The following is a 27,818-nucleotide window of genomic DNA, read 5'->3' as shown; positions in this document are numbered from 1 at the left end:
GGGTCCTACAGCACAGCACCCGGGTGTCTCTGGGCCGCACCCAGCCCACAGGACGCAGGGGACCCGCAAACCGGGGCCGCTCGTCAGGTAGCTCACCGGTGCTGTTCACCCCGACAACTCACACGGAGGGTGAGGGGCTGCAGGTGGGGGCAGGGAGACGGGGTCCAGACCTTGTCTCAGGAGCCACAACACACGCGAAGCCAAGTCCAGGGCACGGCCACCCTCCGAGGCTCTGGTCTTCATCCCACACGTGGTTCTCGTGGCCCATCCGACCAGCAGGTATGGAGGGCTGGGAGGGGTCTGCTCCATCAACACGAGGGAGCGAACCCAAGAACTAGGAGTCGCTGCCTCCAGGGAGCAGGTGATGCAGCACGAGAGGGGGGGGACGGTCCCCAGCGGCCGGCGAGGGCCACCCCAGCTGAGGCTGGACAGTAGATGAACCACTTCACATGGGAGCAGGTGGGAGGGGGGAAGGGTGTCATCCAGAAGATGACGTTGATGGAAGGCCCGGTGTGGCCGAGCGTATCGAAGGATTTACACAGTTGGGACGAGTTAGTGATAAACACCTTAAAAACTAAGTGAAAAAGACCATTACTAACATCCCCCCCAGAAAACTCCCAAAAAGTTCTGCCACAAAGGAAATGTGACTGGCTCGGCTGGCGAACAGGATTGGCCTGGTCACAGTGACGTAAACCCTGACTGTGGATGGGGTCAGAATTGACCCTGAAACTCTCTCGGGAGGCTGCGGAGAAAGGAAGCTTGCCTGAGCAGGGCGGTGAAGCCTCATGTTCTCGTCTTGTACACAGCAGTCCAAGCCTAGCACCTGAGAGACGGAGCCAGACCTCCTTGCCAGAGAGTTCAGAGGAGCTGAAGAGGGTTGTTTCTGAGCTGTGAGAAGTGACTACAGGGAACAGTGTCGCAAGCCGGGTGGAACAGTCTGATTTCCTGACTGTGCACGTAGCCTGGCTGGGAATCAGATGGCACAGGAACAGAATGAAAGCAGCGTTACGAGCCTCGATGCTGAATTTGTCCTAAGTCAGGCTGCCAGATAAAATATGCAAACCCCAGTTCAATCTGAATCTCAGATGAACATCAACGTTCTAAAATTTTAATTTTGGGGGGACACCTGGGGAGGCTCAGTCAGTTAAGCGTCCTTCTTTGCCCCAGATCATGATCCCATGCTTCATGGGTTTGATCCCCATCAGGCTCTGTGCTGACAGCTCAGAGCCTGGAGCCTGCTTCGAATTCTGTGTCTCCCTCTCTCTCTGCCCCTCCCCTGCTTGCACTCTCTCTCTCTCTCTCCCTCTCAAAAATAAACATTAAAAAAATTATTCACTGCTTATGTGAAGTTTAAATTTAACTGGTCTTCTGTATTTGTATTGGCTAGAAATGGCAATCCTAATCAGGAGAATATCCTATTACCTTGTTCGCTGTGGCACAAAGGCCGCCTTATGAAGAACCCTAGCAGAAACTCCTTTAAGGTCTCAGTTCCAGAAGGAGTTAGATGATCTTGTGAGCAATTAATTCATTTTTTCCTTCTGGCCACTATGAGCCGTGTAGAAGAATTGGTCTGGATGGAGACTTGCCACGAGGAAGTTGTTCTCGTGACGTCTGCCCACGGGTCTGAATCTGATAGAACCACCACAGGGTTGTAGTATTGGGTGGCCAAGGGCAATGGGGAAAATGGCTACAGAAACCAAATAGGCGAACTTTATTAGAAAAATAAAAATTGAAACTAAACAACAACCAAAGCAAACTTTCTCCTTCTCCTCCTCCTCCTCCCCCCCCCTCCTCCTCCTCCTCCTCCTCCTCCTCCCCCTTTTTCTTCTTCTTCTTTTTTACTGTTTTATTTATTTTTGAGAGAGAGAGAGAGACAGTGCAAGCAGGGGAGGGGCAGAGAGAGAGGGAGGACACAGAATCCGAAGCAGGCTCCGGGCTCTGAGCTGTCAGCACAGAGCCCGACGTGGGGCTTGAATCCAGAGACCGTGAGATCATGACCTGAGCTGAAGTCGGACACTTAACCGAGTCCCCCAGACGCCCCCCAAAGCGAACCTTCTAATCTTCTCATCTTCGAAGCCTAGTCCCTGTCTGATGGTCTCCGGAAGCATCCGGGGCCTGCGGCACCGGCTCTCACGGGTCCCAGCAGCCAGCCAGCATCCCCCCGCAGCGCGCGCACGCATCGGGACGAGAGCCTCCCCCTTCCTCCTCCCTGAGAGCGTCAGGCGTGAAGCCCCAGCTGGCCACTCGTTAGGATGCCAGATTTTGCCTCTTTCTGTTTGTACAGGAAGCGAGCGTCTGTCCCCGGGGAGGTGACCCCCGCAGCTGCTAGGGAAGGGGAATAAATTATCCCTTTCCGTACATGCCCTGCCCGCTTGCTAGCAGACTGACAGCTGCACAGACGCGGCAGAGCTGGGCAGGAGGGGTGAAGCAGGGGGAGAAAGGGGCCGCTTGCAGGCTTACATGGGCAGAGTCTTATTTGGGGATCTGGGCCCACATGGGCTCTGCACGGAAGCTCTCCCCGGCCCCCTTCCGAGTGACACGGCAAAGTGAAGCCCGCCGCCCCCACCGGCGGTCACGGTCAGTCGCGAGATGCGGGTGAGACTTGGCGGCATGGGCAACCTCCCAGAGCGGCAAGAGCTTTCCTGGGGCGCCTCCTTGGAGCTTTGTTGGGGTGGAACGGTTGAGGGGGTCAAGAGAGGGCTCCCCGCTTTAGGGGAGGGGGCACAGCACGAAAGGAAAGGCTTATTCCACATCCCGTTGGTTGCCTAACCCAGACCGAGAGGCCGCTTCCTTGTGGCTAGGGCGTCACGTCTCGTGGTGAGAACCACTGTGTGCCACTCGACTCCCCGTGGGCCCCTCCGGCCTCAGACGTAGAATCCCTTGTTTTTAGTCAGGCACTTGTGCCAAAGACCAGTTTCCTCTGTCCCTTTGCAGTTAACGGCGGCCACGGGGTAAGCGCTGGTCGGTGAGACGTGATCCGAAGTGAGACACACGACTTCACACTTTGCCACCTTCTCTCTCACTCTTGCAGACTAGACTGTGGGCGTGATGGCCGGAGGCTGAGCAACCTTCTTGGGGCAGAAAACAAATGCCGAAGGAAGGGCAGGTGGGAAGAGGGAGCCTGGAGCCTAGGTCTTCAAGACTCTGAATGGCCACTTTAGCTCCGGACAACCTCCCTCTGACTTCTCTTATGATGGAGAGAACTATCTTGTGGAAGCCACTTTCGCTTATCTGTTTATTTCCGTTGTGCACATTTGGACCTGATCCGAACAGATACTTCTGAGAAAGGATTCTTCTGGCCGTCACGCACCAGCAGAAAAGACTCTCTGGGTGGTAATAGGACCAAAGGATTCTCATCCTAGACAATCAGAAAAGTTTGTTCTGTTTTTAAATTATTTTGCTATTGTTTTTGTTTATTCTTTTCTCTTTTTCTTTTCTGGTCTTTCTGTGTTTTTCCCCCCCTCTTTTTTTGCATGCCCATTCAGAACATTAGACAAAGTCTCCCTCGGGTCCCTGCCTTTTTCTTTTCAATTCTGTTTCTGAAAGGCTTTCTGCCTGGAGATAAATGCTTTATGATTTTGTTTTAATCCTTGAAATGTCTCAACGCAAAAGACTTCTTGTCAGTTTTGCTGTAAATTAAGGGCTTTTCTAAATTCTTTGTCCCTGTCTTTGCCATGGACATGCGGGCCTTCTGTGGCACATCTCCAGCAGCTGGGAGGAGGGACACTCACTCTGTAGGACAGACACCCCTCGAGCCACTCAGGCCACATGGCTGGCTAACATTTGTGGCCTGCGGCTTGGTGACCTCGCATCTGCAGGTGTCTGGGGCACTGAGGCACGATGGCCTTGCAGCCGGAGAAGTCCCCCTCTGTCGGTCATCAGCTCATTCTGGCTGGTTTTCCCATCTCGGCTACAGCAGCTGGTTATGCTAATTCAGTGCCATCCCCCGGTCCTGGTTACCAGCCGTGTCTTCTGTCCCCGAGGAGTCAAGTCGGGCCCAGGGGAAAGGGAGCTGTTCTCACTGGGTTTTCCCACCTCCTCACGTTGGAGCTCACAAGGGACGGTGTCCTCAGAGGCCTGTTGGCCCCGCCCGGTCAGAGCCTCCAGGGGAGGGGCCTGGAGGCGAGCACAGCCAGCACAGGGGCTTCGGGGGAACACCTGACCGCTCTGTCTTGGGCAAGTGATTTAACACCCTAGCACCTCCGTTTTGAGATCCAGCCTTTGGAGGATGAGGTCTGTGCAAGACCCCTGGTGCTCACCAAGAGCTCTGCCCGTGGTGGGACCGGCAGCGTTACGGTGACAACGATTTTCTCCAGGCCGAAGGGGACTTTGAACTTGACCCAGGAGGCTGCGATTCCCCTGATCCCGCGCTCCCGGGAGCTGCCGGGTTGGCGGCCAAGCGGGAGACAGCGCGGTGGGCGCCCGAGTCCCGCCACATAGTCCGGTCCAAGAGGCCAGACCTCGAGGCCACATTGGTGGCTGAGCTGTGGGCTCATTTCCGTCTGTGACGTGCTCTCCATGCGGTAGGCGGGTGGTTCCTCTGTGGGACCAGGTGGGGCACTGCCGGGCTCAAGCGGGAATCCCGTAGTCGCGTCACATATCCAGCAAACCACTTCACAAGGGGGGGAAGGTGTTTGTCCTAAAGCATCTCCAGAGCTCAGCCTGGACCTTTCCTCCATGGGGCCGCTGCCCCGACCCCACCCCCCATCCCTCCGCCAGGTCTGGCCTAAAGCCCCTGACCGCCTCGGCCTCCTCTCCGCACACACACACTGAGGACCTGACACGGGACTTGGGGCTCAGAAGGTGGGGGATCCTAGGGAGACAGGCGGGTCCAATCCCCTCCCCACTAGACTAACGTGGAGACTCTGAGTGGACCCAAGCGTGTTCCCTCGGCCGGCTCTCGTCTCCTGGCTGGGCCCGTCCACGCAGTTACGACCGTGGAGCAGTGAAGAGAGACCTCGGGATGCTTGCCGGTGCAAATGCCCCAAATACAGCAATACACTGGGTGAGGGGGGTGGACACCGACCACTTTCCAGGAGCATCGTCACACCCTCCAGCCTTTACACCTGCCCTGTGACGTGGGCCTCAGTCGCCGGCTGACAAACCAGGAGGCACGTGTCTCTGTCGAGCACGTTGCTCGAGGTCACGAAACCAGTGTGTTAAAGAGCCAGGGTGCAGGCCTGCGACCCTCAACCGGCCCCACACCCGTGCCCTTTGCCTCTACCAGGCTGCTTCTCGCAGTAGAAAGAACAGGATTAAGAAATTCTCTGACACCAGGGGCACCGGGGGGGCCTCAGCCGGTTAAGCGTCGGACTCTGTTTTCGGCTCAGGTTGTGATAATCACGGTTCGTGAGCTCAAGCCTCACATCAGGCTCTGCGCTGCCAGTGAGGAACCTGCTTGGGAGTCTCTCTCTCTCTCTCTCTCTCTCTCTCTCTCTCTCTCTCTTTCTCTGCTCCTCCCCTGCTCACTCTCTATCTCTCTCAAAATAAACTAAAAAAGAAAAGAAAAGAAAAGAAAAATTCTCTGACCAAAGCTTTTTTTTAAGGCATTCTTGTACTTACTTTGGATTTGCTGTTTTCTCTGGAGATGAACAGTGTAACCTCACCTCGGGGTTATGGGGCCACATAGTAAGACGTTTTTCTTTAAACCTTGACCCAAAGGCTGACGTATTCCCACGAGGCTGTTTGGCCTCTGAGGCAGAAACAGGCCAACTCTCCCTCGAAGGGCTGCCGAGGAAATTTGTCAGGCTTTGCCGTCCACACAGCCTGTGGGGCGGGTCAGCTGTGCCCGAATCGGGTGCAAGCGGCCCCAGGCATCAGGCTGTGTGGACAGGTGCGCCTGTGGTTTGGCAGGAGGAACAGGCTCCTTCCTGCTTGTCTCCCACGCTCTTCTCTGGGCCATCAAAACGCACACGTGAGTCCACATCCTACGACCCAATGTCAGCTGAAGCACTGTGCTCGCCGAGATTAACGGGAAGACGCACGCAGGGGAGGGCCGTGTACCGTCCAGGCTCTCCGGGGCCGGTGAGCCCACCCTGTTTGGCTGAAAGGGTTTAGTTTAGGAATCTTCTTGCTTTCCTGGGTCTCCCACCCCCTTCCACACCACGTCCTGCCAGACATGGATCCTCGCGTCTTGCCTTGACTCCTACGCACACACGTATGTGCACGTCCAGTCACACGGAGTCACACGCACACACGTTCGTTCACGCTCAGTCGTACGGAGGCACGTGCACACGCACACACGTACGTGCACATCCACTCATACAGACAGCCGTGCGCACCCGTGTTCACCCCAGGGGAAATGGACGTTGGGTTTACACTGAAGTAACAAACTACTTAGCAACAAATACGTCACCCTTATTCTCAGAATTCCTTTGGCCGCTTTCTCTTCAATGGGAGCCTCCTACCGTCTTGTTCGGCTTACTTATCTTCTGGAAACTTCCCCCACTTTGCTAGCGGAGCGGTTCAGCCCTCCCCTCAGCCCGTGTCCACGCCCCACGCGCCGTGGCTCTGCTGAGAGATGCACCACCCGGCTCTCCCTCGCATCCCCCCCCCCCAGCCCCTGCCACAGGAGGGCACCTCTCAGAACCTACCGCCATCATCTCGGGACCACCCTCCCCTTTAAAATCAAAAGCTGCTTCCAGTGACAGTTTGTCTCCATTACGTAAATTACAAAGCTCTCTGACTGTTGAGATATGCTTTACGCAGAGCAACAGAAGCGAACTCTGCAACGTCCGGGAGGGGGACCTGCTGGGCCTACAAAGAACAAGCTGGAAAGGTGGTTTCCAAAGGCAGACACGATGGGCCAGCACGGCCGGTCTGCCTTCGCGTGCGGCACCAGAGGCCTGTGACCCCATGCGTCTGTCCCACACTGGACCCCAGAGAGAGTGACGCCCTGGGTAATCTATTAAAAAACATGAGATGGTTGTACAACTTTGTAAATAAACTAAAAACTCTTGAACCGTACACCTGAAAGGGGTCGCTTTTAGGGGTGCCTGGATGGCTCAGTCGGTTAAGCGTCCGACTTCGGCTCAGGTCACGATCTCAGAGTTTGTGGGTTTGAGCCCCGCCTCGGGCTCGGAGCCCAGAGCCTGCTTCGGATTCTGTGTCTCCCTCTCTCTCTGCCCCTCCCTCATCCATGCTTGGTCTCTCTCTCTCTCAAAAATAAATAAACGTTGAAAAAACATTTTTAACGTGTAAGAGGCAATTATAAGGAAATCAAAACTCTGCCGTGGATGCCTCTCACCTTCCTGGCACTGGCTAAGGCAGTGTTTTCCACGGTACAGATATAACCAGTACTGAATCCCCAGCTCCCCCGCCGAGAGTGTGCTGCTCTCAGAGACTCACTTATTCATTCTACCTCTGCAAACAGCAGATAAGGTTTGATTTCACAGGTGCAGACACCGTGGCCCCACTCCTGTGCCATGTCACTGACGCACCTGGCTTGTGCTGGAGGTGGATGTGAACTGGGTCTTTACTGCTTCGAGCCCACACTCTTTGGTGGAGGCGTCGAGACCTCGGGACCGCGTAGGTCACCCGCGTATCACAGCCCCGTCTGTCCCAAAGCACCACGGCCCTTTTCCCACCGTGTATTCAGAGGCCGGCCTTGTGAGGTCCCCCCCCCACCCCGGTCTCTATGGACGCCCTGGGGGGGCATCTCACAGGTGCCGTCTACTCCGGGCCCTTCCGAGGTCAGCGCCCTCCAGGACGATGCTGAGACCAAGACTTTCTCTCCGAAGCCAGACTTCTCAGGGTACCAGCTGGGCCTTGCTCCCCGGGTCCTGGGAACCGAGAGGAAGGACGGCCCCCTCTCCAACTGGGTCGCGCTGCTTCTTGGCCCCAAAGAGATGCCAACAGTTCCCGGATATTGACAAGGTCCATCAGGGACACTGACCTTTCAGCTTCTGGAACAAGCCTCCCCCTGCCCACCAGCCCCCAACTCCGAGTCCTTGCTGGGTTGTTCTGAAGGCCGGGCCCCGGTCACACGCTGCACCCGGGCCGCAAGAAGGTGAGGACAATTGCCCGCATTCTCAACTCACGCCATGGAAGTCCCGAATACGCCAAGAGGGCTCCAACGTTGGGATCCAAAAACGAACAAATACAGATGACAAGGGCCCACCAGGGAGCCGCGTAGTCCTCCTCCCCAGCTCTCCCGCCCATCTCTGTCCCTGGATCCTCCCTCCTCCGCTGGCCAAAAACGAGCAAGCAAACACATAAACTCCCAAGTGCATTAAATCACACAGTTCAGTCCTAGGGAGCGCGTGCAACCCCACGCACCAGAGGATGTTAAGTTCCAGCTTCAGCTTTGCCTTGGAAACCCTGCCATTCTGAGGGCGCACACAGCTAGAGGCCCAGGAGAAGGAGAAGAAGGGGCAGGAAATCGGGGCGAGGCCCTAACGACACGCCTTTTATGGGCTGGTTCCCAAAACTGGCAGAGGAAAGAGTCCATGCTTTGAAGTCAAATAGCCTCAGGGTTCAATCAGGTTTCACTGCTGTGTGATCTTAGGCAAGTTGCTTGCTATCTCTGAGCCGAAGTTTTCTCATTTGCTACAAGACGAAGAAGAAAATGGCCAAAAGCTTTAAATAAGTAAGACAATGCACGTCACGTGGCTGCAGACCATTGTTTAATAAATGTCCCCTTTCCTGTTCCCTCTGGGAGTTGGGAAAAATAAGTTTCCTCTCTGTACCTTCAGCTAGTTTGTATATTTCTGTACAATTTTACATATTTGCAATTGTTGTATGAAAGTATTTTAATATTGCCATGAAAACATCTACAATTGCTTTTAATAAGAATTTTTAAAGAACTTGTTTTTGCTTAAAAAAAAGAACTTTTATTCTAAGTGGAAGTTGTAGATTAAAAGTTTGCAAAGAGCAGTCTATAGCGGCTAATTAAGTAAACAGTAATATGTGATTTGGAGGCTTCTCTCTCTGGAAGGAAAATTAACTTTCGTCGGGGGCAACGCTGCTGTGTGCCGGCCACTGTGTATTTCTGCTTTATAGCGACCCTGTAAGCAAGTCACTTCCTGGGTTTGGAAACTGAGCCTCAGACACGAGAAGCGATTTCCCCAAGGTCTCGTGGTGGACGAAGTTCGTCTCAACAGGACACACTGTCAACAGGTTAGCTCAGTGACTCTGTGGTTGGTGCTTCAGCATCTGTTTTGTTCCGCCTAACAGCCTGCGGGGACATGAAGCCAGCCGCCACGGCAGCCCACACCAGTGCCGGCCCGGACAGCAGCCCACAGAGTCAAGAGCAGGTTCACGCTCCTGGTAGCACTTCCCCACCAGCCTGTGATCAGCGTCTACCCCGCCTCCCAGACCCCTGTGCCGTGTGCGCCCCTTAGATGGGACCCCCGTGGGGCGCCCCCAAACCCCACTATTTGGGTTTGAGTAGACTCATCTGGCCCTAGCCCGGGAACCCCAAGTCCCTCCGCCCATGGGCCCTGGGTCCTACCTCTCCCTGCCTGCTCCTGCTTCAACCTGCCCACGCAGCCCCTGGACACATGCCCAGCGCTCCCTCCAGGACCTATAACAAGTGTCTCGATTTCAGTGTCTCTCGTGGTCTCTTGTTGAACCGTGGTCCCATCGTTCCCTTACAAGGCTGTCAACACGCCACAAAAGCAGCTTCTCACCCAGCCTCTTGCTGTGAGTGCTTTTCCACGTATTCTGTAAACTTCGTAAACATCTTAATGGCCACAAGGTACCCCAGCCAGCAGAGGAAGCTTCGTTTATGTAGCTGCTCCCTTGGGAGGTCAGTTAGGGCATTTCTGACTGGACGGAACCCAGGTCAACACCTTTGTGCATAAAGCTAACTTCATAGTTAGCTGTGATCTGAAATAGATTTTTTAGATATGAAATAGTCATAACGGCCAATAATCAGGATCCCTTATTGAGCGCTGACACTCGCCGGGGACTTTACCTGCGTTACTCCTATCAATGACTTCTCGAGGTCGACGCTAACGTCACCAAATCGTAGATGGAGGAACTGAGACTCAGACATTCATTGGCCTCGATACAAAGCCCAGCCAGGGCTGCACCGAGACCCCTACTGACGTCTGAGCCCTTCCTTTCCTGCACACATAACAGTACGTCATTCTCTCAGAGGACACAGGTGTGCTGTTTATTCTGTCATTTCTCCCTCAGTATGGGAAATTTTAATTTTAGCGATCTGTTTACATCTGAGTTCATGATTGATTACGGGACCTACGGCAGCCTTTAAAATCTATGGATCAATCAGTTAAGTGTCCAACTTCAGCTCAGATTTGGCTCGAATCTCATGGTTCGTGGGTTCGAGCCCCAAGTCGGGCTCTGTGCTGACAGCTCAGAGCCTGGAGCCTGCTACGGATTCTGGGTCTCCCTCTCTCTCTCTCTCTCTGTCCCTTCCCCACTTGTGCTCTGTCTCTCTCTCAAAAATAAATAAAACATTAAAAAAAATTTTTTTAAGTCTATATTGCCAAATGCTAGTCTTTCCCGCTTCTAAGCATGGAAGGTTGGTAAATACCTACCACTTTCTCTTTTCTGTTTCTTCCATGGTTTAATGCTTTTATATTTACCTCATTCCTTCAAGCATTTAGCTCAGTATGTGCGATCAGGTGTGGAATTTAGTATGTAGGATGAGGCTCAACTGATTTCTCTCTCAAACTCCCAGCCACTTAACCTAGTTCCATTCGTTGAAGACAGTCTCTTTCCTATGAGAGATAGCGGGTTCCTGATCTGCCATAGAATGTGTTTCTTCCCTCGTTCTTCTGTTTCCATGCACTCGCTCAGCAAGTATCTGTTCAGTGCCCGCCGTGTGCCAGACATGGCCAGGCCTCGGGGGCCCGGGGGTAGAAGACAGCTCAGATGATCAAACCAACCATCATGTGTTCTGGTGCGTCTGGCAGCCAAGGAGAACAGAGAGCGTGTGCCATGACGGCTCATGGCAAGAGCCCCCGACTTGTTCCTGTACAAATACCAACCTTCGAGCTACTGAAGTTTTCTGAATTTTAATACCTAGTAATTTAACTTTCCCTCCCTAACTCATACTTTGGTCTGCTTATTCTGCCAGATGAGAGGAGGAATGATTTTTTCCCCACTAATGAGACTATCACATCGTACGATCAAATTAAGTAACATTAAATAGAATGAGTACATTATAAAGAATTGACATCATTATATCCCAAGACCGTTCCCTTCCCGTTTGCTTTTCTAATTCTCAAGAACGTGCTGTAGTTTTATAGTTTTTTTCCAAGTACATTGTTCAATTTCCTTGTTCAGCTTGTTTGTAAGCATTTTGTATTTTCACTGCTACTATAATCAGGATTCCAGTTTTTATTATATTTTCTATCTGGCTTTTAGGTTATAAAATCAAGCTATTAATTTTTATGTATTTATTATGCATTCAGCTACTCTGAATGCACTCTATTATGCATCTCAGCTACTCATTGCTTCTCATTTTTTCCCCCAGTTTTACTTGTTTCAATTTTTATAGATGCATTCCCGTCTGCCAACAATAGTCTTGTTCTCTCTTCACAATATTTAGGACTTTGTTTTCCTTTTTTTTTTTTTTTAAAGAGAAAGTGTGTGTTCGCACACATGCGTGAGTGGGGGAGGGGTGGGGAGGGGAGAGAGAGAGTTTCAAGCAGGCTCCATGCTCAGCATGGAGCTTGATCCCATGACCCTGAGATCATGACCTCGGCTGAAATCAAGAGTAGGACACTCAATCGACTGAGCCACCCAGGTTCCCCTCTATTCTTTTTATCAAATTTGCCAGAACATCCAGAAAAATAAATAATAATGGTGATTATGGGCCTCCTCGCTTTGTGTCTGGTTTGTCATAATTTCACTGTGTGAAACTTTAAAAAAAATTTTTTAAGGAGGCTCCATGCCCGACGCAGGGCTCGAACTCCCGGCCCCGAGATCAAGAGTCACATGCTGTGCTGACTGAGCCAGCCGGGCCGCCTGTTTCACTGTTTCATGGGATACTTTTATAATCGGGTGAGGAAAGTTTCCATCTATTCCTAATTTTTAAAAGAGCATTTATTAGGAACAGGTGTTGAATTTCATTGCTTCTGCAATCTCATAGGATGCTTCCCGCTGATGGCTGCTCATGTAAGATCACTGTTTCCTTAGATGATTAGCTGCTGTGATGGTCACATCTGGGGGTTTCTTCTGGAGACGCTGCAGGATTAAGTAGTGTGGCAGCTTTGGAAAGGGCCCTGAGTCAGTGGCCCTGAGTCAGCCCAGCTTGGAAGCGCAGAGACAGCCCGTGGATTCAGGGGCAAGACGCCCCAAGCTCCTGCAGGAGAGACCCTGGCCCCCAGCAGACCTCCGAGCGAGGACCGCTATAACGTTTGCAATTTCAGGGAGCATTCGTTTCTCCGGGGGACAGCGAATTGCTCTGGCTATGGAGGGGACATTGAACGCTCCAGTGTCACGGGGACGCAGCGGATTTGGGGCCCACCCTCCTCCTGCCACGTGGCATTGTTCCGGGACCTTCCCGTGGTCTGGGCTCTGGGAAGTTTGGTTGAAGGATGTGGCAGATATGATAGAAACATGAACTTAACCTTGGCCGTGACCTTTGGCCTGGCATTCAGTCGACCGGGAGTGGGCCTCACGTGCAGGAACTTCCTGCTCCATGGAGGCACCTTCTGATGGGCAAAGCAGTCCATCCCGCTGGCATCCCTTCAACAGTATATACCAAGTGTCATGAACGTGCCCCCCATACTGTGCTAGAGTGTTTTATTTTTTATTATTTTTTTTAATTTTTTTTTTGTGCTAGAGTGTTTTAAAGTGTAGGTTTCACCGTGAAGACAGCGGATTAGGGGGTGACGATCACTGAGAAAGTCTGCTCCCTGTGGTCCCCAGGAGCGGGGAGCGTGCGGGCCACGCAGGACCACACGGGGCCGGTCGGCAGGCTGGGAGGGGGGACGGTGGGCACAGAGCTTTGATGCGGTTGCTCTGGTGTCAGGTGGGTAGGGGCTGTCCCGGGGGACTAGGGCAGGTGGATAGAGACTCACAGTGTAAGCACCCTGTGACAGCCCAGACGGTCAGGCGTGGGGGCTCCGGATTAGTTGATTGGCATGACCTTCACGACCTTTACGACTCCAGGAACTAGTTAATGCTGGGAGGAGTGGTCTCTCCAGGATCAGCGGAGCCCCAGACTGTGAAAACATAAGAAAATACAGAAAAGGAAAAGGCGTGGCTAACACACACAGCACACCTACAACGAGAACGAGAGGGATGGTGGCCACAAGGAAGTCAGAGGACTACCTTCGTGGAGACGCCGCGAAAACCTTGCTGGTATTTCACTGACGTCCTCAATGGGGACAACACTAGGCCAGGTTGTTAGCAGAAGAATAAAGCAGCTACGACCAGGAGTTAACTACACTCTCTAACCTCTGGGGGCGTCACAGGCTTCGGCTCCCCCGATTTTACTCTTCCTGAAATGGGTCCGGAACAAAGAGGGTTCCAAGGAGAGGGGCCACTCGCCAGAGAAAGAACCCAGGAGAGCTTGTAAGCAGGACTCGATGGGGCTGTTTCCTGACAACCCGGCCCTCTTCAGATGGCTTTTGGGGCGCCCCGAAAGCTCTCCTCTCCTGTGTGCCTTTCGAGTGAGGCTGAGGCTTGAGGGTAGTGAGAATATACCACTGGGATGATTTCTTTACCTCCCGAAGGGGCCGCAGAGGACGGGTCAGATCGGCTGTCTTTTAGGGCTGCCTGAGGGCTCTTGTTCCTGGGAGTCCATCAGCGGACCCCTGGGCCAGCCCTGCCCAACATAAACCTCCAGGAAACACAGTTTGACAAACCAAAGTGTTTGCTAGTGAAGAAGGGGACCCAGCTGCCCGGACATTAGTTCAAAATACACCCAGCCAAGTCTTTGGTTTTATTCGTTCTTGTACCCATTCACGGGCCCGCTATCGTCTTCCGGTTTGTGGGAGAAGACGCCCAAACCTTCACACCTTCGGGAAGCACAGCCATCCGAGTAAACATCCCCCAGTCGTGAACACAGCTGCCTTCCAAAGTAAACATGCTCCCATCCCCAGGGCAACCGATTCCTCTGTCACACCAGCAGCGGCACCTCCTCACAAGCCTCCTTTCCTGCCTGCAAGCGTTGTTCCAGGGCGCAGAATCGATTCAAGAAAATGGAGAGCTGCTTACGTGCCTGAGGCTGTTGGAAAGGTGCACAGGTTCAAGGCTCAACAAGGCTCTTCCAAATTTTAGGTCCCGGAACGAGACCATGGTTGGGGGTGGGGGGAGACTCAGAAAGTACATGGTTGGAAGGAGGAGGGCATAGGATTACAGGGCACAGGATGGTCTCATCTGTGCTCGTGACAGCAATTCCAATGTTCACTGGTGTTCCCAAAGAACATCCTCCCTGGAACCCACCCAAGTGACTCTTGACTCCTGGGGCCCCTGCCCCTCATCCCGGAATCTGTTTCTCTCTCTTACTGGATAGCGTCTTCCTCTCTGATGGGGATGTTCCAGCCCAGGCGCTGAGCCGACACATTCAAACGCTCCCTTGGAAGGAGACTCCCGGGTTCTCTCTCCTCCACACCCGGGGGTCGAGGAGACACTGTCACTCCAGAATTTAATTTTTTCCCTGGGACTCTTCTCATCAATGCGGCGACATCTGAAGGGCCAAGACTAGGGTGTAGGTCTAGAACACAGTCCCTCAAGCCCAATTGCCATGTTTTAGACCAGGTCCCTTGCTCTGTGGCTGTGATGTCTGGAAGTGCTCGGAGAGGGGCCAGGAGAGAGGCCAGTCTCCAGGGGACCCGACCAAATTTTCCATGCCTCCCCGAAAATTCGGAGTCCTTCTCTCAACTGAGAATCGCTCGCTTTCTCATCCTCTCAAATCCTGTAAAATGCATTTTATCAGCAAATCCTGTGGACACGGCTTGAGAAGGGGAGGGGCTCCCACCGTCCCACACTGTCCGCCGGATGCTGATCCGCTCACGGGGCCCTGCACCCTGGGCACACCTTGCGCTAACTGAAGGCCTGGGTCACTTTCCAGGCTCTGGATTAGGCAGGAGACAGGCGGCCAGTCCTTCCCAGCCCAGCACCCTCATGCACGGCCTCTGACGGGCCAGAATGGAGGGGAGGTAGACTCGGCCATGGTCCCCCACACATTGGGACGGTGTCTTAGGCTCTATAACAAGATACCGCCGACTGGGGGCTTGAGCATTTTATTCCTCACATGTCTGGAGGTGGGGAATCCAAGACCCAGGAGCCAGCAGGGCTGGGTTCTGATGAGAGCTCTCCAATCCGTGGATGTTATTCTCCTTAACATCACCTCAGCCAATATTTACAAACCGTCTCTGTAAGGCGGCCCTTGGAAATCTGCCTTCGGAAAGAGCCTGAATCCACCGCAAGACAGTCTTAAGTCAGGTATGTAAACGTGATCCTAGAACAGAGATTAGAATTTCACCGCACGTCTTAGCGGGAGCCTCTGCCGCCCTGAAGTGTGGACGGGAGCAATTCTGGAACCCTTGGCTATCAAATGATCTGCGGATCTTTGCAGATCAGCCGCATCCTGCCATCCCTGGCGTCCCCGCCGTCGGTCCTGGGCTTTCCTCGTGCTTCCGATGACCCAGGATTAAGACAGGATTAGTTATATGTGTTGTCCGGGCGTCCCCCCAGCACCTGCTGCAGAGGGGGAGGGGGAGGGGGAGAATGCCCTCGGCACCGCAGCGGGACGGAGGGTCCCCCGCGGTGCTCCCCGCCGCTGAGGGCGCCATGCAGCTTCCCAGGTCACTGCACTCACCAGTGACGTCAGACAGCCCTGCTACGGGCCTCACTATCTCCCCTTTCTTTTAACTACTCACAGGCGCGCTGCCTACTAGAAAGCGGGACCGGGGGCGGGGGAGTGAACCACAAGCCACGCGAGACCATTAGCTCCACCGCTTGAAACCTGCAGTGGTGCGGTGGTGAGCGCCGGTGCGGGACGTGACCCAGGCCCTGGGCATGCGCGGTCGAGTCGGAGAAACGAGACACCAACAGGGGAGCCACACGAACGCTGGGCGCACCAGCTGCCCTGCACGGCATATGCCCTCGAGACGCGCGAGCCTCGGCACTACCACGGTGGCTCCTGATGATGCCAGGCTATCGTCCCAGCACGGGAGCCACGCTGAGAAGCGCGTTCATATCCTCACCGCTGACACCGGCACCGGCCGCCTTCCTCCTGGAGCCCTCGGGACGCCTGCCCACGAGCCAGCGCTGGATGTGGTCCCCGGGGGTCGTCCGCGGTCAGCGGTCGGGTGCAGGAAGGCTCAGGGCAAGACTGAGGAGGAACCAAGGGTCCGGGCTGGGGAACCGGGGGCAAAGGCGGGTCCCCCTGCAGACGCTGTGGCCCAGGGGCCCGGGCAGAGCTCGCTCAAGAGTGGAAGGCGGTTTGCAGCAAATCAAGGAGGACCCTGGGAGGCTGTGCACAGCGAGCCGGGACAGCCACCGTCCACCTCTGGTCACTGCCGTGTTGCCACCAGGATGCTGACGGGTCAGAGACCACGAACGGGATGGTAGGACAGCGGTTCTGCAAGTGGGGGCCTGAGGGCCAGCAGCACCAGGAACATGTAGAGGTGCAAATCCTCAGGAACCCCCAGGCCTGCTGATAAGAAACTAAAGGAGGCCCCCAGCCTCTGCAGGGAGGCAAGCGGTGAGCCAGCCTTTCTCCACTTCAGCCCTACCTGTAGAGAACCTGGGCAGCCCTCCCTAGGTCAAAGGTCAGCGAGGCAAACTATTCAAGGGATGTGGACGGGCCATCTGGCTCTTTTTTTTTTTTTTAATGTTTATTTACTTTTGAGAGAGAGAGAGAGAGAGGGAGTGCACGACCACCAGCAGAGGAGGGGCAGAGAGAGGGAGACACAGAATCCGAAGCAGGCTCCGGGCTCTGAGCCGTGAGCACAGAGCCCCATGCGGGGCTCGAACCCACGGACCAGGAGATCACGACCTGAGCCGAGGTCGGATGCTTAACCGACTGAGCCACCCAGGCGCCCCCGTCTCTCTTTTCAAAACTCCTCGGGCAAACCCAGCGGTGGAAAACCACCGGCTCAGAGAATGCACGGAACCATCCCGACCACATCCCAACCCGGGCTGTGGGCCCCATCTGGCCGCCAGCTCACGGGGCCTGCCCCAGGCCTGGCACCTCACGTCCAGTGGGCTGTGGACCGCAGCGCCATGATGTAGACAAAGCAAGGAATTTGCTTCACAAACACCCTCAGGGTCGACTCAGCTTGATTCCTGGCTTCTTTCTTTTTTAATTCTTCATATGTTTGAGGGTGCTCGAGCTCGAGCAGGGGAGGGACAGAGAGAAAGGAGAGAATCCCAAGCAAGCTCCCGATGCAGCACGGAGCCCCACTCAGCTCTCAACCACAGGACCCTGGGATCACAAACTGAGCCAAAAACAAGTCTGCAGCTCCACCCACTAAGCAACCCTGGTGCCCCCTCTTGGCTTCACTTCACTAACAGACTGGAGGCAGACAGTCCCCACGTCAGGGGCCTGCTGTGAGGGAGATAAAGGGGATAAAGGCTCAGCAGGGCCGGCTGCGGGGAGCTGAGGGAAACTGAGGAGAAGGGTTCGGCTTGGGGGCTGTGAGGGAAACTGAGGGAAATTGAGGAGAAGGGCTCAGCATGGAGGGCTGTGAGGAAACACAAGAAGGGCTCGGCGATACGGCTCTGAGGGAGACTGAGGGGGAGGGCTCAGCACGGTGGCTACGGGGGAACCTGAGAAGGGCTCAGCGGGACCGGTTTCGGGGGAAACTGAGGAGAAGGGCTCCAGCATGGTTGCCTGTGAGGAAGAGCGAGGAGAAGCTCGGCAGGGCCGGTGCTATGAGCTCTCCACGAACAGTAGCTTCTGAAGGCGTGCTCTTCACACCCCTCTGAGTCCCTCCATATCGGGGGAGGGCCCAACCATAAAACACCGGTGTGCCTGCCCCCTCACCCTGGGTGACCCCTGTCCCTCAGTCTGGGAAGAGCACGATGGCCACCTCGACCCAGTGCCTTCCTTGGGGGCTGGGCTGGGCTGTTGCGTACGAGTGGGGTGGAGGGAGAGCCCTGATCCACCGGACCGCTAATCCCAAATTTGGGGTTCAGCGGGAGGAAGCTGTGGCGATGTGGCCTTTGTACCGCCACTGCCGGTGACACGCTGGGGATTTTGAGCTACGCACGCCTGGGATATGGGCCGTGTAGGGTTGGAGGTCCAGGGTGAGCATGGGGACCATTCCCACCGGGACACAGTGGAAGGACCACCGGGCCTGAGTTACCGGCCGTGCCGGGAGACCTGTGCCGGGAGACCTGGCAGGAAGTGGAGTCACCGTCCCGTCGGGGGAACGGCCCCCGACCCGCAGGAGGACGGGGCTGCCGTGGACAACGGGCACCACGAATCCAGCGGGCGGGTCATCCCCTGCTGGCGCTCCCCTGTGGCGCCAGGACCCACTCTGGGGGCTGAAGGACTCGTCCCCTCTGCTGCCAGCCCCAAAGTCACCCCCAAGGTCTCCACGGCAGCCTGAACCCAATGGCTGGGACTCGGGGAAGCAGAAAGACCCGCCAGCGCCCAGGGTCCGGCCGAGCCTTAGGGGGGACGGCACCCCTCTCCCACCACCCGCCCCGCTTCCGTCCCACCGTCCCCGACACCGCGACTCCCAGACCGCCGCCCGCAACCTCTTGCCCACCTCAGACTTGCTTCGTGTGGCAGAAGCCCCCCGATCTCGGGGTTCGCGGTGTCCTCGGACGTAGCCTTGTCCGCGGCTGGGGGGTTGCGGGGCGTCCTCTACCTGACCCTTCCCCTTGTCTCCGATTCGGAATCGGGACGGGGTTTGAGGGACTCCTTCACGATCCCAAGGGCCGTTGTCATTAGCCCGCCCGGGAAAGGCCGGCGCACACCGGCAGGCAGGGCACCGAGGGCATCACAGATGGGAGCCCGGCCGAGAGCCTGGGGCCCGGGCAGCCTGGCAGGGGGGGGGGTGTCTCAGCCACAGCAGCGGGAGGTGAACCTCGGGCTTCATCCGCCCCGAGCAGCCTCGCCGCAGACGGTCCTTCGGCCAACATCAGGCCAAGAATCGCCCGACGCTCGCGAGGGAAGCGGGTTTAACGCGGTCCCGATCGCCTCGGTGCTCTGGTGCGTCGCCAGCAGCGGGGTCTGGTGAAAATCACACGACCGTGTGACGCACGGTCTCCCCGGCGCTACCCGCGTGAGCCCCAACCAGCTGCTTCGCTTTGCCGGGCCGACGTTCGTCACCTGGAAGAAGGGGAGGCTCGCAGGGCCGGGGTTACGGGAGATAAAGGACGTCAGGCCTCCGGCACGGGCCCCACCTGACGGGCGTTAGCGTTTTCACATAAAGGGTTTTTAAGCTTCTCGGTGCGATGAGCTGTGATCAGCCCCTCCTGGCCGATTCATTTACCTCCCACCGTGCCGTCTCTAAACAGGGACACTGTTTCCACCTGGGCAGAACAGGAGGGACGTCTGGGGCAGCCGTGCAGGGCAGGGAACCGCCTAATGAGCGTGGCTTATCTTCACCCAGCGCTTCTGCCTCGTAGACGCCGCTGTCTTGCCGCAGGCCAGCCCTTCCGGGAGAGTGATGCTCTCCTGCAAAGGTTGAGTTACATCAGGCCGCTTGCCCCCCGGGGACACGAGGCGGTCAGCGCCGAGAGAGGACGTGTGCAGTCGGGAGCCCAGAGGGGGCGCTGGGATCGCCGGGGATGGGAGCCTCTGCTGGGACAGCCCCATCCCAGAAATGAAGTCTCCTTGGCGGGTGTGGGTTTTGTTTTTTTTTTTTAATTTTTTTTTTTTCAACGTTTTTATTTATTTTTGGGACAGAGAGAGACAGAGCATGAACGGGGGAGGGGCAGAGAGAGAGGGAGACACAGAATCGGAAACAGGCCCCAGGCTCCGAGCCATCAGCCCAGAGCCTGACGCGGGGCTCCAACTCACGGACTGCGAGATCGTGACCTGGCTGAAGTCGGACGCTTAACCGACTGCGCCACCCAGGCGCCCCGGCGGGTGTGGGTTTTGAGCCCCCACCCCAGAGTTCGCTGCGGGAACCCAGGGTCGGTCACTCAGGGAAACGCTTCGCCCCGGGCGGAGGAAAGGCCGGACACATGTGTCAAAGGGAGTGGACAAGCCAGTGTCCTGTTCAAGGCTCCATCGGGAAAGTCCCACACCGCGGCCAGGCTTCAGCCGGCCGGCTGACCCCGGGGTCCCCCAGGCCCTGGACTCCAGCTCTGGAAACACTGGGGGGTTGGCCCAGGTGAGAGGAGGGATGGGACAAGCGGGGGCCCCCTGAGGAGCCTGGACCCCAGGGTCCCCGAGCTGGCTCTCTGGTGAGTCTGCGGGACTGAGGACCAGACCCGACGGGCACCTTGAGAGACAAGCCAGGCAGTGAGCGGTCCCAGCCGGTCTTCCTCTCAGGCATGCTCATAGCACAGGGACACCCGCACAAATCCGGGAGGCACGAGAGGGTTCTCTGTCCCCCAGGTGGCCTCTCTCCCTGGCGGCCTCCCCACCTCCCGCCAGAGGAACTGCTCTGAGGAGCAAAGCCGAAGCGAATTTTCTTCTCTGAAACCCCCTCCTTCCGGATGGCTTACCGGTCAGGCTCACCAGCTGCACAAGGGACGGCTTCACCCCGAGGGAGGGGGAGGGTGTCCCCACCTCAGAGGGAAGGGGACAGGCTCTGGCAACCTGGCCCTCCTATGAGCACGGGGCTGACCCTCTCTGGCCTCGTTGCCCCCACGCCCAGTCTACACAGTACAGGCAGCCCACGGGCCCCAGCACAGCCGTGCAGGACAGTGGTCCTAACGCCACCACAGGTTACAGGCGTGGACGGGACGGACACCCGTCCAAGCGGTAGAAGACTCACCCCGGCTCCAGGCAACCGCAGAGCCCAAGCACCTACCCCTGCTTCACTCCGTGTAGCTCTAGCAAGTGCCCCTTCCTCCAGAGAGCCCTCCCTGACTCCACCCCCATTCCCAGGCCACTTGCTGCTCACAGGCACATTCTTTCCCTTTCCACGCATCTGCTTTCCTCCACCGAGGGAGGATTTGTGCGGGTCTTGAGAGCCGGGACCGTGTCTTACTTGTTTTATGCCCTTGCGTGCGTGCAAAGGCCCGTAGTGGCACAAAGCTAGACTGCTGGGCTTTCCCGGGAGGGGCCGCCGTGCGGAGTCAAGGAGGCCGGGGGCTGAAGGGGAGCCTGGAGCCGGCCTGTCACCGGCACCACATGTGGGCAGCTCAGTCGGTTAAGTGTCCGACTTCAGCTCAGGTCACGATCTCGTGGTTCGTGGGTTCGAGCCCTGTGTGGGGCTCTGGGCTGACAGCTCGGAGCCTGGAACCTGCTTTGGATCCTGTGTCTCCCTCTCTGCCCCTCCCCCACTTGTGCTCTGTCTCTCTCTCTCTCAAAAAATGAATAAAAAATTTGAAACCGGTAGCTTAACTGACTGAGCCACGCAGGCATCCCCAAACCATTCCACTTTTAAAAGAATTCCTGTTTGAGATCAAATTAAAATTACTCCAGAGACAACAGGGCCCTTTAAAAAGCTCAGAAAGTCAGTCTCGTTAACTGTCAGAAACTGTGCCTGACGCGTCCCGCAGGAACCACAAGATAGTGAATGAGTTTCCTCGTGTGGAGCCCAAGGGAGGAGGGGGAGGTGGTGGCTCCCCGCTTGGGGCGGGGCTGCTCCCCGAATGACCGGGCATCAGGGTCACGCATCCTCGTCCTGTGTCCAGGCCTCGCCCAATGTGCTCCCGATGTGCCCGCAAGCTGGGGCGTCGCTGGGTGGTCCCAGCCACGACTGGCCTCTCTGACCCGGGCCGGGGGTCTCGGCCAGATTCCCTCTCTGCCCAACTCACCCCTGGGACTGAGGGCCACTGGGTCATCTTGGGGGTCATGGCCCCCATGGGCAGGGCTGGACCAGGGTGACCCAGAGAAGGGACTCTTGTTCCTGGTTTGCCCGGGGCCACCCTCGGAGAACCCCAGGGCCCCTCACGGGCGGTTCCTATGCAGAGATGTCGGCCACGTCAGGGCGGGCAGCAGCCCAGGGCACTGACCCCAAACCTCCCAACTGTGTGGTCACTGCCCTTTAGTTCTCTTTGGATGTCTCCAGAGGAATTCGCATCAGTCACCAGCTTCGAAGTACTTAAGGATAGTGTTTATTTCTTCCTTCAGTTTTCTCCAGATGGGGTGATTAATACCAGTCCCCCAGGCTGGGGCCCACGCCCTGGCCCCAGGTCATCCCCACGATGGCCTCGACCCGGGGTTTGGACCCCAGGAGTCGGGTCCTTGAAGGGGGCGTGGGCTGGGGGTTGGGGGTGCGGGCTGGGGGTCTGGGTTGTGGACGGGGGGGTCGGGGGCACCGGCGGGGCGGTCGGGGGTGTGGGCTGAGGAGTCAGGATCCAGTCTGAACCTGAGAGCTCATCACAGAATCCGCCTCACCTCTGGACTTTCTCGGTGGTGCGGGGGAGGGGTGAGGTACAACGTGGAACAATGTGTGGCTCGGGATGAAACCAGGTCACAGAGGTGGGACTTGGTCCAGAGCACCCCCTTCTTACTCTGCTGTCCCGGGCTCTTGGAAGCAGCCCCCTGCAAGCCCACTGCTGCTGGCAGAGATCTGCCCCCAACACCTCCCCTGAGAAGCCTCCCTGACTTTCACCGGCTCCTGTTGGCCGGCCCCCGTTTGCACGTTTGGTGCTCCCACAGAAATTTGCACTTCGTCACTGTCTTCAGACGACCCTTCAGGGATCATTTCTACATTTTGTCACGAGAGAAGTTTCTATGAATGTGTAGAACACAGAAGGATCCAGAAACATAAAGTCCCATTGTTTGGGGGGAAATGACCGTCTTGTTACGTTTCTTGATCGTTTCATGTTAATTTTAGTTTCCCGGGGGCATTTCAAGATCTTTTAGGAACGAGAAGCTTGCTTCTCTTACTTGCTTTCTGCGTTTTTTTTCTTTAAAAAACAAAAACAACTTCACGGCATCTACCAGGGTGCCAGGGAGCTGAAAAGCACTTGGTAAATACAGTCAAAGGATGGTGAATGAGTTCGGAATAGGCCACCAGCCTGTAGGACACCTCACATGCTCACCGGGTGACGGCTGAGTGAATGAGTGAACACCCCCTTGGCTCAGAAATGGATCCCGTCTCTCCACTCTCCCTGTTGGCTGGCTTGGTGAAGAAGAATTCACCAGAAACAGGAAAACAACGTAAAAAAATGGAATGAGGCAAAAAATATAGTAGTGTGGGATGAAGTTCTTGGTAGGTAAGTGATTTCTGTACATTCTACAGGGGGGTTCTGGCTCCCAGCCTCTCCTGCATTGGCAAAAGCAGCTGGCGGTGTGTTTGGAAGGCACCCGCTGGATCTGTGCCCTGTCACCTTTCAAAAACCCCCTGCTTCCTCTGTCGCTGAAAGGCAAACCACGAGACGGGAAAATTCAACAGGAGGAATGGTTACATTTAAACACCGGTGTCCCAGAGAAAATCTTTCGTGGGACCTTCGACGCTGTCAGCTGCTGTCTGCACACACGGACTTCTGTTTGCTAAGGGAGGCGACTGAGGCGAGGTCTTCAGCTTGACAGAGTGATTGTTCGAGCAGACGTGCCCACCAGTTTGCCTGGCTGTGCATAATTTCCCCTCTAGGTTAGGATGCCGTTCCCACGGCCCCTGTGCTGGGACATCCGTCTTCACGGCCACATGCGGAAACCTGACCTCAGTGACCAGTGACATTCCGCTGGGGTTTTAAGATAGAGTCTACGTGGATAAATAATACATAGTAGAGGGGGAAAGAATTTTTTTTCTTTCTAGATTTCCTTTTGGAAAGGTTTCTTCAGAAAACAGTTTTTGACTAACTCACTTAGGGTAAAAGTTGAGTCTTCAGGGCATGATTTATTCAATACGAGACTAGAAGGTGTGTGTGTGTGTGTATGTGTGTGTGTGTGTGTGTGCGCCGTGGGGTGGGAGGGTTGCAAGTCGGGTTCACTTGTGTACCTTTAGAGGAAACATAGGAAGAGCAAGAGGAAGGGGTGAAGGGGGAAGCCTCTACAGTGGCTCTTCCCCTCGCTCCCCTTCACCTTATGTAAGATTACTAAACTCACAAAATAATTGAGCCACATTAGTTGGAGAGGCAAAAGCCATGATGGGGCAAATCTCTGTGTTCACACCAATGCATTGGAGTATGGACGGTTCAAGCATGGCAGCAGACAGGAACACAGAGGAACTACGGGAGGGCTTTCAGAGTTTCACAGAGCTATAATATTGGGCGGCTGAAACACAGTGGAATCTCCGACATCTGCTGAGGATGAGAACCCAATGAGCACTTTGGATGGATGGATGGATGGATGGATGGATGGATGGATGGATCGATGGATGGATGGAAGAGTGGATAGATGGATGGGTGCATGGGTGGATAGGTGGGTGGGTGGATGGGTGGATGGGTGTATGAATGGATAGGTGGGTGGATGGATGAGTGGATGGATAGATGGATGGGTGGATAGGTGGGTGGGTGGATGGGTGGATGGGTGTATGGATGGATAGGTGGGTGGATGGATGAGTGGATGGATAGATGGATGGGTGGATAGGTGGGTGGATGGATGGATGGATGGGGGGTGGATGGATGGGTGGGTAGATAGATGGATTGATGGATGGGTGGATGAGTGGATGGATGGGTGGATGGATGGATGGATGGATGGGTGGATGGGTGGATGGGTGGATGGATAGGTGGCTGGATGGATGAGTGGATGGATAGATGGATGGGTGGATAGGTGGGTGAGTGGGTGGATGGGTGGGTGGATGGATGGAGGGATGTATGGATGGGTGGGTGGATGGATGGATGAATGGATGGATGGGTGTATGGATAGGTGGATGGATAGATGGATGAGTGGATGATGGATAGGTGGGTGGATGGATGAGTGGATCGATGGATAGGTAGGTGGATGGAGGGGTGGAGGGATGGATGGGTGAGTGGGTGAATGGGTGGATGGATAGGTGGGTGGAGGGATGGGTGGATGGATAGGTGCGTGGAGGGATGGAGTGATGGAGGATGGGGGTGATGGAGGATGTATGATGGATGGATGGCACTCACTGTGTGGTTATCCTGAAACTCATGGTTTATTTCATGAGCTTACGTGTATGTCAAGGTTGTAGAAGATACTCTGCCAACTTAAGCACACTTAGCACAAAGCAATGCCTTATTCCTTCCAGAAGTCGTTGCCTTTCCTTCTGGTCCACCAGACAAACACGTGTGCTCTGTCTTCACCTCAGAGATGCGTGTCCAGACTGAGCAGAGCAGTAGCTCTAGCACATGAGCTGGCTTGTGCTGATAACAGAGTTCTGACTCTCTCAGGCTTCTGCAGCTGAACACGCCCTTCTTCTGCAGACATCTGTGCTGCTCTTGTCATTGGCTATTCATGAGAGTCCTCTGCCCACGAAGCCACCCGCGCACACACACCACATACCTCTTGGGTGCTGCGCTGGGGCAGGAGTGCCCACTGAACTCCGTTCGTTGCCTTTTTTCTAATCACACAGAGAATTTCAATGAAAGGAGATCACTGCAACGCCGGCTGTCAGCTCCAGCGTGGCCCCATAATTATCACCTTGTCAGACCTTGAAATCTTCCCACACGCTATGTCGTGGTTCCAAGTTCATCTGAATTTATGAACTATTTGTGAAGATAATGAAACCTATCAGATTACCTTTTAACTCCATTTGAAAGAAATGAACTGGCAAGACCGTAACGACTTAGGAGAGGACTTTCATGTCCTTAAAACAGCCGACTGACGTCCTCTCCCCTCCTGGTCTCCTGCCTCTTCCTTTTCCTTCTCACCAGAGGCTTAGAAGGACAGAGGACCCGAGGGACTGATCTTGAGAAAAAGCGTGTGTGTGTGTGCGTGCACATATGTGAGTGTGTATGTGTGAGTGCACATGTGAGAGTATGGGTGTGTGTGTGTATATGTGTATGGCGTGTGGGTGAAGGTGTGTATATGAGGTGTGTGTGTGGTGTGTGTAAGAGTGTGGTATGTGCCGTGAGAGTGTGTGAGTATATGTGTGAGTGTGTAAAGGTGTGGGTGAATACGTCAGAATGTGTATGTGACATAAGAGCATGTCTGTGTGTACATGTGTGAGAGTGTAAACGTGTGTGTGTGGTGTGGGTGTCCGTGTGTGTGAGCGTGTGTACACATGCGTGAGTGTGTAGGGCTGTGTGAGTGTGGTATATGCTATGAGAGTTTGTGTGGATGTGCGATGTGAGAACATGTGAATGTGTGTGTGTGTGTGTGAGTAGGGGTGTGTGTGAGTGTGGTGTGTGATGTAAGAGCATTTGCATGTGTGTGCATGTATATGTGTGTGAGCATATGTGTGAATGTGACTGCATGTGTGTGTGGTATGTGTAAGTGCGGGTGAATGTGTAAGACTGTGAGGGGGTGTATGAGGGTGTGTGTGCATGTGAGTGTGTGTGGGTAGGCGGTGTGTGATGTGAGTGTATGCCTGTGTTTAAGTGTGGTACCTGATGTGAGAGTGTATGGATGTGAGTGCGTGTAGGTGTGTGGGGTGAATGTGTGAGAGTGTGCATGAGTGTGCGTGTGGGCATGCACATGTGTGTGTGAGCGTGCACACATGAGTGTGTGGGTGTGTGCACGTGAGTGCGAGCACGTGTGGGTGTGTGGGATGAGTGTGTGAGAGCGTGCATGAGTGAGTGTGAGCACGTGTGCACGTGTATGAGTGAGCGCAAGCACATGTGGGCACACGCATGAGTGTGTGTGAGCACATGTGGGTATGTGGGTGAGTGTGTGAGAGTGTGAGCGCGTGTGCACGTGTATGAGTGACTGTAAGCACATGTATGCACATGTATGTGTGTGAGCACATGTGGGTGTGGGGGTTAATGTGTGAGAGCGTGCACGAGTATGTGTGAGCACATGTGAGTGTGTATATGAGTGTGTGTGAGCACATGTAGGTATGTGGGTGAGTGTGTGAGTGTGTGCATGTGTATGTGAGTAAGCACATGTATGCACGTGTATGTGTGTGAGCACACGTGAGTGTGTGGGGGTGAATGTGTGAGAGCATGTGTGAGTGTGAGCACATGTGTGTACATGTACGAGTGTGTGAGCACATGTGAGTGTGTATATGAGTGTGTGTGAGCACATGTGGGTATGTGGGTGAGTGTGTGAGTGTGTGCATGTGTATGTGAGTAAGCACATGTATGCACGTGTATGTGTGTGAGCACATGTGTGTGTGGGGGTGAATGTGTGAGAGTGTGTGTGAGTGTGAGCACATGTGTGTACATGTACGAGTGTGTGAGCACATGTGAGTGTGTGGAGTGTGTGTGTGTGTGTTAGTGAGCACACGTGAGTGTGCGTGGGTGTGGGTGTGTGGACAAACTGCGGAGTCCAATTCAAAGGGGACGGGACCCCATATCTTCCTGCCCCCCGACAACACCCCGCTGCCACCAGCGAGGCTCCGGAAGGCAGTCCTCAAGGATGAAAATCAGCCAGAAAGGATATTACGGAGAAAAGTACCGCCTTCCCCCTCTTTGTCCAGAAGGTCAATTACAAACGTGCGGCGCTAGCCCAGAGCTTTCTCTCCTCTAACGCCTCCCTCCATGACCCACTGATGGTGTCGCTCACTGAACCACGGGCTGCACGGCGCCTTCCGTGCGGCCGGTGAGCCCTGGGCCACGGACAGTGAGGACAGTGTGCACGGCTCGCACCTGCCCCCTCACAGGCCTGTGGTGCGACTGTCCCTGCCCCCGCTGGTCTGTGCACAGCACGGTCAAGCCCAGGGGCCTTGAACGGGTGGGGCCTGGGGATGGAAGGGCCCAGCCTCTAAGGGGCTCAGGAAGGCCCCCTGCCAGCAGCGTCTCCCGGG

At 55.3% G+C, this 27,818-nt stretch overlaps 1 protein-coding gene and 1 long non-coding RNA gene across 2 annotated transcripts in view; one reads left to right on the top strand and one right to left on the bottom strand.

Moving 5' to 3' along the window:
• CNIH3 (cornichon family AMPA receptor auxiliary protein 3) overlaps window positions 1-27,818 on the bottom strand; it is a 135,640-nt gene that overhangs the window by 14,921 nt on the left and 92,901 nt on the right. The gene's annotated exons all lie outside the window — the stretch shown is intronic.
• Window positions 2,203-3,636, top strand: LOC131495243 (uncharacterized). The gene is made up of 2 exons (XR_009253852.1): window positions 2,203-2,595; window positions 2,935-3,636. It is a non-coding gene; the product is annotated as an uncharacterized LOC131495243 (long non-coding RNA).

This window comes from Neofelis nebulosa, chromosome 15 (genome assembly GCF_028018385.1).
Source record: "Neofelis nebulosa isolate mNeoNeb1 chromosome 15, mNeoNeb1.pri, whole genome shotgun sequence".
NCBI classification, from domain to species: Eukaryota; Metazoa; Chordata; class Mammalia; order Carnivora; family Felidae; genus Neofelis; species Neofelis nebulosa.
The sequence above is the reverse complement of the archived record's forward strand: the minus strand, read 5'-3'. Positions and strand labels throughout refer to the sequence as shown.